The following is a 10,497-nucleotide window of genomic DNA, read 5'->3' as shown; positions in this document are numbered from 1 at the left end:
TTTTTACATGATTAACTGAAGAAAAATGAGTGCCCTTTACGGAGTTTTTAACATTAGGAAACAAAAAGAAGTCAAAAGGAGCCAAGCCAGGACTGTAAGATGAATGCCTAATGATTTCCCATCAAAACTCTTGCAAAACTGCCCTTGTTTGATGAGAAGAATGAGCAGAAGCATTGTCATGGTGGAGGACTCTATAGTGAAACATTCCTGGGTGTTTTTCTGCTAAAACTTTGGCTAACTTTCTCAAAACAATGTCATAATAAGTAGATGTTATCATTCTTTGACCCTCCAGAAAGTCAACAAACAAAATGTTTTCAGCATCTCAAAAACTGTTGCCATGATCTTTGCTCTTGACCAGTCCACGTTTGCTTTAACTGAGCCACTTCCACCTCTTGGTAGCCATTGCTTTGATTGTACTTTGTCTTCAGGATTGTACTGATAAAGCTGTGTTTTATCCTGTTACAATTTTCCAAGAAAGTCTTCAGGATCTTTATTCCACTTGTTTAAACTTTCCATTTAAAACTTTGTTCTTGTCTGCAGCAGCTCTGGACACAACAATTTGGGTACCTATCAAGTGGAAAGTTTGCTTAACTTTAACTTTTCAGTCAGAATTGTATACACTGAATCAAGTGGCTATTGTTCCTACCAGTATTCATCAGTCCTCTTCAATCAGGGCATAAGGAAGATTAATTTTTTTCCTCACAAATTGATGTTGATAGGCTGCTGCTGTAGACTTCATTTTCAACATCATCTCATCCTTTCTTAAAATGAGTAGTATGTTTGTAAACTGCTGATTTCTTTGGGGCATTGGCCCCAGAACCTTTCTGTAGAGCATCAATGATTTCATCACTCCTCTACCCAACCTTCACCATAAATTTGATGTTTGTTCTTGCTTCAATTTTAGCAGAATTTATGTTGCTCGAATAGGTGCTCTTTCAATTGATGTCTTATCCTTCTTCGTACCTCAAACTAGATCCTGTTTGGACATGTTACAAGTTAGTACAAGTTTATTTTGGTGCAAAAAAAATGTTTGAAATCCATGCATTGCTTTTTATAACACTTATTTTCCATGAACAATTTGAAGACTCCCTCTTATATGCCACTCTTTGATTTACAATTTTCAGATGATTACAGTATAATAAACAATTGTAATACCATAACCACACTGAATGTAAATTAATCTCTCACAATTCCACACATTCCTCAGAATCTTGAAATATAATCCTGTTATACTTGCCAAACACGAATCCCAGCTAAAGTGTACATATTGGCAAAAGGCTGGATAGCAAAGAATTTAATATATGTTAAAACTAAAAACGCCATTAAAACTCTACATTAAGCAACAATTCCATATTGAGAAAATGAACAAGCAAAAAGTAAATGACTAACTTAAAATTTATACATCAACTGCTAAAATTGCATTTATTAATAATCAATTTATGCCTTCTATACTTTGCACATTTAAGAAATATTTTATATTTCTTAATATAACAGGAAAGAAAGAAAGAAAAGAAAGAAAGAAAGAAAGAAAGAAAGAAAGAAAGAAAGAAAAAAGGAAGGAAGGAAGAAAGATGGAGAGAGAGAGAAAAGAGGCAATTCAGAGGTGAAATGGGTTGTAGGAACCCATTTTGATAATATATTTTTTTATCATACATCTTCAAAAAAAGTAATTTTTTGTCATCTTCAGTAAGAGAGACTAGAGAAAGATCCTGTCTAAAAAAGAGAGAGAAAGAGAGAGAGAGAGAGAGAGAGACAGACCAAAATATCTCCTAACAACCTACAAGCTTTAATTCGTGGAACGCCAAAAAAGCTAGTCATCCTAAATGCTTTAGTTAATAAAGCTAAGAAAACAGAGAGGGGCCCTTGCTAAATATAACAATTGAAAGGAAGAAAGCAAAAGTTGTGGAGGAATTAAGGTGACTTTCACTTTGTAAATCTCCCTGTAGGAACTACCTTTCCCCTCTCTGCACCTCAAAGAAGGTTAATATGTTTCTCCTTATTTTGGAATCTCACTTTATGTTCATTTAAAACTCAGACATTCTTGAGAGGTAGGAAGTGGGGCTGGTGATACAGTTTCCATGGGAAAGGCCATAAGAATGTTTTTGCCCCACTCTACGGAGTCCATCATTGTGAGCCATGGCTGAATTGCCCCACATCATTAACTGGATGCTGCTCCTCAGCCTCTTGCTTTCACGGCTCTCTTCTCTCATTTCTGCTGGACTGAAGCTTTCAGATGAGGCAGACAAATTCGTGTTATAATTTCCTTTGAGCCCATCAATAGTGAACATGAAGTTTAGAAAAATCTACAGCTCGAAAATTGTTTACTGTCAGTACCATCATTTCTAAACACATACACACACACACACCCCCAAGCTGAATGAATGATTTTTTAAATATGACAATCATAAATCCTTAGTAGCATTTCTACCTTCATAAAATTATCCTAGAGTTCTAAAGTTTGAAATGTCAGTTTGGTTTCCAATGACAGTCAAAATCCCATTGGTTTTTTGGAGTATGTTATGGCTGTTATTGTTTGTTTGTTACTGTTAAAACCTCTATTGAGAATGAAAAGCTAAATTCACCAACACCATTTCTTTTCCAACAATGTATTTTTTTAATATTAATCTGACTGGGCTATTTGATTATGCCATTAGAATATTACCTATCTGTGTAATTCCATGGTTACACCTAGCCAAAATCAAGAGCCAAAATACATGGAAAATGTGGTGAGGGAAAGTTTCACTTACGGGTTTTTTTTTTCTCCTATGCCACAGTAAAATTTGGCTAATGTTTATATCACATCTTCCCATAGACAGTTTACCAAAGCCAAGGCACATTGTAAACTTCTAGTAGGACCCAAGCCCGCTCAACTGATGTCACATTTGCAAAGCACTACTAACAAGTCCACTTTTTGAAGTTTGCCAGATTTCCACAAAGAAGAGAATCAGAACTGCTACTGTAATTAGAATTCATCCAGCTGTCTTCCTCACTTCATCCTCCATTAACATCAGCTCCAGATTTGGGTACTTAACAGCACCACATCCAACGACATCAACGACAATCGAAAGAAGACTACTGAAAAATTAAAACTAGCTTCATCCTACATAATGGATTCTAAGTTATTACCAAGAAAATAATTCTTATTCAGTTTTTGATAAACTTTATCAGAGAAGAGCTACTTGATATGAGAGAGTGGCCAATGGAAATCACCAAACGGTGAGTTAGTCAAAAGAATTTTCTTATTTGCCTCATAATTTAAGCATATAATTTAACCTTGTCCTGCCTCTGTTCCCCAGATTATAAAGTACTTAGAACAGCTAGAGTTCCTCCCTAGCTATGATATGGTACATAACTATGATACCTTGTTATGGTACAGGAAGCTATAAGAACAATTCAGGCAACAAAGAATAATATTTTTATAAAATAGAACAGTAAATAAGTCAATTAATCTAAATAATTTCCTATTTGAATTAATTTTTAAAGATAGGTTTTGAGAGATTCTAATTAAAGATTTCTATTCCACTAGTCTTTTCCTATACTCAATGTTTATTTTGTTATTCAAATCTTGCTGAGAAAGTGATGAATATATACATTTTTCAATTACAAACCAGAATTACTGCATATTTCCATTTAGTCATATTCCATATCTTGGCCACAGTTGGGTAGTGGGGTGGGGAAAATAAATTGAGAGAAGAAAAGGAATGGGGAGACGTTTTGCAAGACGTTGGAGGGATATCCAGGATAAAATTATTTCCCGATAAAGGAATATGTGTAAATAAGTTTAAATGACATTGTTTCACAGAAGTAAAACTAAAACTTGATTTTCCTGAAAATAACTAAGAATATAAACAATAAAAGTATTATATAACGTGTCTGTTACATGAGGATCTTATTACCCTATGTATTGTGTTAGTAAAATTGCATCAGAAACATAGAACAATCAGAAGTAGCTCTTGAATGGAGAAATGTCCTCTTTATCCCAGTTAAAATGAGAGCATCTTCAGGCATCATGTGACATTGTCAGAATATTTTGCATGACCATTCCTTAGGCTCTCCTTCACTAACTGATTAGAGCAAATGTTTATATGTAGCGGAGCTGTCTAAACCAGTTGCTTAATAGGAAAAGACACAAAATCCCTTTCTGATTGGAAACTCTGATTCCAGTTTATACGTGGCCTGTCTTATGTAGCTTGTCTCTTTGAATGGTAGTGCCTTTCCTTAACTGCTATGAAACAAATAAGGTTCATGCAGGTTTAATTTGGCATCAAGCTCCAACTTAGTCCCTTGTGCTTGTTTATTGCATGTCTACAGCTGTTATTTTCCTGCTTCTTCCACAGTTAGGCAATAGAGCCAGACTGTCATCAGCCTTGCTTTGCCTTTATTTTGTGCTTCCCATTTTTATTGATGAGCTTATACATGTCCTGCCAACTGAGTAAAAATATGTTTTCTTTATAATTTATTTTAAAGACTATGTTCCCAAAAAAGTCTCTGAGTTTTCCTTTTAATCGTTATTTTTCCTTTAAAAATGCACGAATAAATTTTAAAAACCCATTCGAATGCCAATATGCCTAATGTACAAAGTCAATAAGATTTTACTTAACTTTTTTTACTTACATATGTTTTTACTATAGCTCAAGACTTAACAACAAAATACTAAATGATGACTGATTCTCATAGCGTCTTGCTAGAAAAGTAGCAACTATGTCCTAAATGTTGGCATGTCTAATTGCTCAAATTTTACAAGCTAAGAAGACTAGGAACAAAAATCTTTCAAACATTTAGGTTAGCTCTCAGTGGAGTCTATGGAGGTAAGAGGTGAAGTCAAGTAGTACCATTCTTTCTTAATACTTTCATTCTCAAATAATCAAATGTGATTTTTCACTCAACCAAAACTTCTTTCTTTCTTCATACTCCAACTGCTCACGTTTTTTTAAAAAATCTCATTTTCTTATGTTTTTTCTATTTATTCATTCATTTATTCCATAGTTACTCAATAGATATTTATTGAGCATTTATTGGATACCAGATACATAGAACTTCAAAAGAAAAGATTCTGATCTTCTGAGATCATTCAGAGCTAAGTATCAGGCTAACTGCCCTCCTCACACCACTCTGGGTATCAGCCTTACATATCCCCTGGGATGCATAATAGGAACAAGTAGGTTTTTAGCACCTTGGGTTACCTGACATTGCAAAGAAATGAATTTCATAAAGCATGTGCCAGAGTGCCTGGGTTCAAATAATCGTTTTTCCACTTTTGGTGGTATGACCTCAGAAAACATGTTAACTCTGTGACTGTCTTTGTCTGTAAAATGAAAAAAAAACAATAGTAGTTACCTAGTAAGTTTTTATCAACTGAGTCAACATCTGTAAGGTACTAAGAACAGTGCCTGCTACAGAGCAACCTGTATATATTTGACAAATAAATGAAAACAAATTATGCGTGTTATGAAAATTAAATGAATTTGTACATATGTAAAATATTTAGATCTGTGCTCAAGTGCTAAATAGAGGTTGCTAATAATTACTGTTACTGAGTAGTCCCCTTCTGGGAAGCCCTGGCCTCTTCTGTAGAAGTTCTTACTCATATTCCACCCTTCAAGACGCTGCCTCCCAATCGTGATTGGCCTGACTGAAGAGAAAGCACTTCATCAAAAGCAGATGCTCCTCCACGAGTCACTGGACTAATCCAATTGTCCCTCTCTGGAATTTCCACTGAGGATATAATGAGTAAGTCTGCCAGGTAATAGGAGCTAGAGTGAATATTCACACCGAGAAACCAGCAGGGCCTGGGAAAGTAGCTGAGTCATATTCTCTGCAGAAAATGGGAAGGAACCTCTGGACCTCTGTTGATGACATCCACATTACTAAATCCTGAGTTGTCTTCCTATCTCTGAACTGTGATGCAGTCACCCGAACACTGAAGCGTACTGTGGTTTCTGCTTGTCCCATAACACATAGTGCCCTGCCTGCTCTTTTCAGTTTCCCTGAGTCATGGCCAAGTGTTTGAGCTTTCTCTCTTTCTCATATCCCTTATATGTTCATCATAGACCACCCTAATGTATGGCTATTTCTTGCAATTTAAAGAACCTCCTCTGTAGATCACAGGGAGATAATAGGTACAGAACAAGTTCAAAAGATGGCTCTCAATTTTGTCTTGCCATCAGCATCCCCTGTACTGATTTTTTCAAATGCAGAGCCTGGGCCCTGCCACCCAGAAGTGAATTCAATAGGCTAGAGTAAAGCCCAGGAATTACTAATGTACATCATAGGCTGAAAACTATTGAAGGTAGTCAAAGAATGGTGTAGGCCAGGAGAGGAGGAAAAAGAGAACAAAAGAGAAATGTTGTCCAGTGCTTATGGATAAAAGTATTCTGTGTTCTCTTCATTGCTAATGTATGGATGGACACTTTTCTAGCATGTAAGATAATTTTTCTAGAAGATGTAATACTCATTCAAAATCCTCAAGGACTCCCTGTTGGACCTAGAATAAAGCCCAAACTCTGTAACCCAGCATTCAGGCTCTCCGTAAAGCACTTTGCCACTCCATTCATTGAAGAACTTCCTTCTATACACTTACATACCAGTCATACCTGCCTTTTGGTCATTCTTGAACATTCTGTGTTCCATTATACTTCCTTCCATGCCTTTAGTTCATGCTAGTCTCCCAAGCTAAATTGTCTCTCTCATTCTTTCTGTCCACCTGACACTAATAATTACAAGAGTAATAACAATTTACAGATCACAATATGCTTTTCTCAAACGTTGTTACATCTCTTCCTCATAGCAGCAACTTTGAGGAACAGATATGCTCTTTATTTCAACTTTCTGATCCAGAAACTGAAGCTCACACAAATTAGGTGGCATACCCAGTGCCTGATATATAGTAGAATGTTGATTGAAAAATTGGCTAGAAGTAGGAAACTGAATGGTCTTTGAACGTCTGAGTCCAAGATTTCCTTTGCTTATTTTGCTTTGTTTTAATTAATATATATCCTAATTCCTAATGCTGGAACTTTAATCTTTCAAAACTCAGATCCAAAGACATGCCATGAAATCTTCCATAATGCACCTAATCATAGCACTTAGCTTATAATGATGAATAAAGTTAGCTATCATCTTTGAATTTTCAGTACATACCAAGCCCTATGCCAAGGGCTTTAGACACATTATCTTATTGCCACTTTACCAGGGAGGGGACAGTGGCTTTGAGGCATGAAACAACTTGCCCAAGGTTACACAGCTAACACATGGCAGAGCCAGGCCATGGATTACAGCACTCATGTGCTTGGCCCTCCTGCAACACTCCCTTCTCCTCCCACCCATTATTTTGTTTTGCTCATTTTAAGGTTAATTATTAACATGCATTTCTCCTCTATACCCTAAAACTCTTTGGGTTTAAAAACCTTCTCATATCCCCCAACCTCCAAAATACATACCTATAAACATCCAGGGTGCTTTAACTATGTAATAAATACCTAGCAAAGTTATTAATTTGAGTCTGACAAGAATGAGACAAGAATCTTTGAGAACAAAATTCTCAGAAGAAGTAGATTCAATTTAACTGAATTCATCTCTATTTATCTTTATTTTCGTTATGCCTCATCAAATTCATCTAGAACAAAACATTTCATGAAGGCTGTTGGATAGTCCGACATTCCTCCACCCTGCCTGCCTCATGAGGCTCAAATGAGATGAGGCATGGGAATTCACTTAGGTAAGTAGGAAATGTTGATAAATTTGTATCTTCCCCTCAGTTTATCCTGCTCCACAAGAGAGTCATGGACACTGACAAGCATACTTCTAAGAAGATGTTCACCTCAAAATGTGGTTACTCAATTTCTCAATACTGTATGTGTTTTCCAAAGCCGTGTAGTCTCCTGATCCACTTTATGCCTATCATAATTAGAGCAAATAATATGAAAAGTGAATGGATCCAGGAATTGCAATTTTCCAGACTACCAATGAATAAATTCTATTCTCATCTTTCTGAAACACACTTCTGCTATGCTTCTGACAGAAGTCACACCTGTTTCTGTATTTTTTGTTCTTGAGAGGTTTTTGTTTTGTTTTGTTTTGTTTTGCCATTTGACTCATTGATACTGTTCAACCTTTCTTTACTCATCTTATTTATATTATTTTGACCGGTATCCCTTGATGATTTTCACTACTTCCAAACCTGTCTGGCTTACAGGTGGTTCTCATTGCAACCCATTTAAGAATATCAACAGTGGTTTAGCAACAGTGACTCTGTTCACCCAAACAGCTTGTGACAGTCCATGCACAGATTTTTATCTCTTTACATAAAATTCCATCAATGTTGCAGGCTCAGACACAGAACTTTAAAACCATATGTTTCTGATATTTGAGGGTTTTTTCCCCTTAGGCTTTGTGAATAGAAGAGAGATATCACATCCTCCTCGTTCTTTCACTGGCAAGAGGTTCATTCACACAACCTGAAGTCATTTGAGCATGAGTTTCCATGATGTCTTATTTTCAAGTATTGTTATCAATTCTGTCTAAATTTATAAAGATTGTAATACATGTTCACGTACGAGGAACAACTCAGTGAATCACTCTTGTCCAAGAACATTTAGTATTTTACATTTGTCCATTTTAATAACATTTCAGCTGCCACTGTTATAAAACATTTAAAACATTTAGAATATGGCTTCTTGGCAGTGTTTTCACTGGTGATAAAAACCTAAGTCATTTTTTTAAACCCAATGTGCTAAGGCATTTCAGTTGTATGAATCCCACTCAGATTTTCAGGACCGCTTTTCTCTAAATACTTTATATTATGACTAACATGATCATATCAGCTGCCCTTTATTAGTTTCTGCATGTAACTTATTAACTAAACTGTATTATGCACACACTGAGCACCAGGACCTCTGCTATGCATGTTCCACATATAATCTCATTTTGTAGTAGATGGATACTATTATTAAACTTCAACAGATGGAGAAATGGAGGCCTAAAGAGATTTTGTATATCTTCCAAGGAGCTCATCTAGTAACCGTGGAGCTGGGATTTGAACTCAGGTGTATCTTGACCCCAAAACCCAAGGTTTTAACCACATGAGCCACTTCCAAAGATGTTGACTAACTGGCGATACACAGGATGAGCATTCAGTTCTCATCAGGGTTCAGAGGACATTACTAACTGGGTTTCTTTATCCACAACCCATGTAATAACCAAACTAACCTATATTTGTGCATAACCCATGTTTGGTTTATGCACAACCCATGTAATAGTCAAACGCCATTTTGCAACTGCTGTATCTGACCTCCTTGCTCCTTGGGTCTCCCAATAAAATTGGAAAGAATTGGAGATCAGTGATATCCTGCTCCAATGAAATTATATTGAAAGGGTTTTCCAGAACCAACTCTCTGTAACCATAAATTCAGTCTCTCCACTGCCTTCTTTTAAATTATTTTAGCCAGTATCCTGTAGCTATGCAGTAAAAAACTGCCCAGGTTTTAGGGTCCTTAAAAATGTATTTCCATGTCAATTCTTTACCCTCTCTTTCCCCTACCCCACATAAAAAATACCTCCCGAATTCCTAATTCTCCTGGCCAGAGGAATAGGGAATTGCATAACAATTTGCAATATATCTTTCCAAGTACCCTTTTCGGGGTCTTTGACATTTTGTGGAGTGACTGTGTAAGAGCAAAGTCGAGTCTCTGAAACTGTTTTCTGCTATAGAGTGACAGGTAATTTAAGATTTTAAAAAACTTTTGCCCTAGATAATACTTCCAAATCCAACCTCATATAAAGACAGGCTTTCTCCCCTTTAAATCTGTTCTGGGGCCTCAGTTCCTTGTTTTCCAGCCTACATATGCTATCATATATAATGTCTGCAGAAATATATTGATTTAAAAATCAAGTCAGCAATGGCATTGGGCTTTTTGCAAGTTACCTTGGTTTAACTACTGAAAACCTCTGTAATTGCCTCTGAGACTTGAGTCGCTGGAACTTTAATTCATTTGTGCTCTCACGTGGTGGAACTTAACTGCCCACTCTAGGTTTCCACTCCTCCTAAGTACCTTTGGAAGGGAATGACAAACCAAGCAAACAGCCTATTTGTGGGTGTAAGGGGCAACTCCAGTAAAATCTTAGCCACAGAATAACATTCAGGATATTATCCATCTGTGAGACTGGTTATTTGCCACAGCTGTCTTGGGAATCAGACCTCCTATGACAGTCATGAATTTTAAAAAGCATCCATTGACTTCTGACCTGTTGGTTTTGAGAAGGTGAGTAAGCAAACAGTAGGATGGTTCCTGGAAGTTAAATATATTTCAAGGAAACCATCAAGGAGAGGTCAAAGTAGTGAAACTCGAAGGCAAAGCAATGGCTTCTCCAGGAAGAACTATCATTTCCCCAGTGGAGCGTATAGATTCTCCACACCTTTCTATGAAAACCATGTAGATTACATACGTAATATTTGCGTGTGCATTCTCTTGAATTTAAAGGGCACTTTTCCACAAAAGT

The sequence above is a fragment of the Macaca nemestrina genome, chromosome 7, assembly GCF_043159975.1.
Source record: "Macaca nemestrina isolate mMacNem1 chromosome 7, mMacNem.hap1, whole genome shotgun sequence".
NCBI lineage: Eukaryota > Metazoa > Chordata > Mammalia > Primates > Cercopithecidae > Macaca > Macaca nemestrina.
This window is presented reverse-complemented; position numbering follows the sequence as displayed.